Source organism: Phodopus roborovskii, unplaced genomic scaffold (genome assembly GCF_943737965.1).
Source record: "Phodopus roborovskii unplaced genomic scaffold, PHOROB, whole genome shotgun sequence".
Lineage (NCBI taxonomy): Eukaryota > Metazoa > Chordata > Mammalia > Rodentia > Cricetidae > Phodopus > Phodopus roborovskii.
In genome coordinates, this window is record NW_026126563.1 from 21107027 (window position 1) to 21109725 (window position 2699).

At 37.3% G+C, this 2699-nt stretch overlaps 1 pseudogene; it reads right to left on the reverse strand.

Annotated features, from left to right (window-relative positions):
* Positions 1–560: 560 nt before the first annotated feature.
* Positions 561–1193, reverse strand: LOC127234976 (60S ribosomal protein L19-like; annotated as a pseudogene).
* Positions 1194–2699: the final 1506 nt, after the last annotated feature.

Below are 2699 nucleotides of genomic sequence, written 5' to 3' on the forward strand. Positions count from 1 at the left end.
ATGTCAGTATGCAGTTATGCCAGTACCATTTGTTGAAGATGCTTTCTTTTTTTCCATTGTATAATTTTAGCTTCTTTGTCAAAAATCAGGTGTTCATAGGTGTGTGGATTAATATCAGGGTTTTCAGTTCAAATCCATTGGTTTACCTGTTTATTTTTGTGCCATTATCAAGCTGTTTTCAGGATTATAGCTCTATAGTAGAGCTTGAAGTCATGGATGGTGATGCCTCCAGAGAAGTTCCTTTATTATACAGGGTTGTTTTGGCTATCCTGGGTCTTTTGTTTTTCCATATAAAGTTGAGTATTGTTCTTTCAAGGTCTTTGATGAATTGTGTTCAGGATTGCATTGAATCTGTAGCTTGCTTTTGGCAAGATTGCCATTTTTACTATGTTGATTCTACATATCCAAGAGCATGGGAGATCTTTCCACTTTCTGGTATTTTCTTTAAAGACTCAAAGTTCTTGTTACACAGGTCTTTCACTTGTTTGGTTAGAGTTACCCCAAGATATTTGATGTTTGTGACTTTTTTTTTTAATTTTAAAAGGGCAACAGACAAAGGCTTATTTTATTTTAATGACTGATCCACCTGAGGCCACAGGCAGCCCACTATGTACAGACATGAGGAAAGCTTTATTTCTTGCCTCTTCCTTCTTGGATAGAGTCTTGATGATCTCCTCCTTCTTGGCCTGAAGATGTTCTTCCCAGAACTTTCATGCTTCCTTGGTCTTAGACCTGCGAGCCTCAGCCTGGTCAGCCAGGAGCTTCTTGAAAGCCTTGTCTGCCTTCAGCTTGTAGATGTGCTCCATGAGAATCTGCTTGTTTTTGAAGACATTCCCATTGACCTTCAGATATAAGCTGTAGCCCATATAGCAGCCAGTCTTCTTGGATTTACAGTATGTCCTCAGAAGTCGACGCAGGATCTGCATCCTTCTCATCCAGGTCACCCACTGCGTTGGGCATTTTCACATTGGCAGTACCCTTACGCTTCCCTATGCCCATATGCCTGCCTTTCCATCAAGCCAAAGTGTTTTTTAGGCATCAGTCATGAGCTTCCGGATTATCAGCTTCCAGATCTGCTGATGGGAGTTGGCATTGGCGATTTCATTGGTCTCACTGGGGTCCAACCAGACCTTCTTTTTACCACAGCGGAGGATGCTAGAGGCAAACCTCTTTTGTAGGCTGAGCATACTCATGGCTGTGGACACAGTAGTGAAAGGAAAAGCTATTTGTGGCTATTGTAAAGGGTGATGTTTCTCTGGTTTCTTTGTCAGCTTATTAATCATCTGCATATAGCAGGGCTACTGAGTGTTTTGAGTTAATCTTGTATCCTGCCACTTTGCTGAAGTTGTTTATCAGCTGTAGGAGTTACCTGGTAGAGTGTTTTTTTTTTTTTTTTTTTTTTTTTTGTGTGTGTGTGTCTGTGTCATTCATGTAAACTATCATATCATCTACAAATAGTGACAGTTTGACTTCTTCTTTTCCAATTTGATTCCCCTTGTTCTACTTTTGTTGTCTTATTGCTCTAGCTAGAACATCAACCACAATATTGAAGAGATATGGAGAGAGTGGACAACCTTGTCTTGTTCCTGATTTTAGAGGAATCGTATTGAGTTTCTCTCCATTTAGTTTGATGTTGGCTGTTGGTTTGCTATATATTGCTTTTGTAATGTTTAGGTATATTCCTGTGATCTCTGATCTCTCCAAGATCCTTATCATGAAGGGGTGTTGGATTTTGTCAAAGACTTTATCAGCATATAGTGAGGTTATCGTGGTTTTTCTTTTTCAGTTTGTTTATATGATGAATTACATTGATAGATTTTCATATGTTGAACCATCCTGCATCCCAGGGATGAAGCCTACTTGTTCATGTCAAATGATTTTTCTGATATGTTCTTGGATTCGGTTTGCCAGTATCTTTTTGAGTATTTTTGCATCAATGTTCATGAGGGATGTTGGTATGTAGTTCTCTTTCTTAGTTGTGTCTTTGTGTGGCAGTGGTAGCAAGGTAATTGTAGCCTCATAAAAAGAATTTGGCAATGACCCTTCAATTTCTATTGTGTTGTGGAACAGTTCGGGGAGTATTTGGTACTAGCTGTTTTTGAATTTCTGGTAGAATTCTGCACTGAAACCATTTGGCCCTGGGCTCTTTTTTTTTTTTTTTTTTTTTTTTTTTTTTGAGTGACTTTTGGTGAATGCTTCTATTTCATTAGGGGTTATAGGTCTATTTAAATTGCTTGTCTGTTCTTGATTTAATTTTGGTAAGTGATACCTATTAGAAAATTATCCTTTTTTTTTTTTTTTTTTTTTTTTTTTTTTTTTTTTAGATTTTTGAATTTCTTGGAGTACAGGTTTTTAAAGTATGACCTCAAGATTCTCTGGATTTCCTCAGTGTTCATTGTTATGTCCCCCTTTTCATTTCTGATTTTGTTGATTTGCATGTTCTCTCTCTGCTTTTTTGTTAATTTGGATAAAGGTCTGTCTATCTTGTTGATTTCCTTGAAGAACCAACTCTTCGTTTCATTGATTCTTTGTATTGTTTTCTTTGTTTCTAGTTTATTGATTTCAGCCTTCAATTTGATTATTTCCTGGCATCTACTCTGGGGTGAGTTTGTTTATTTTTGTTCTATAGCCTTCAGTTGTGCTGTTAATTCTCTAGTATGACTATTCTCCAGTTTCCTCATGTAGGAACTTAGTGCTAT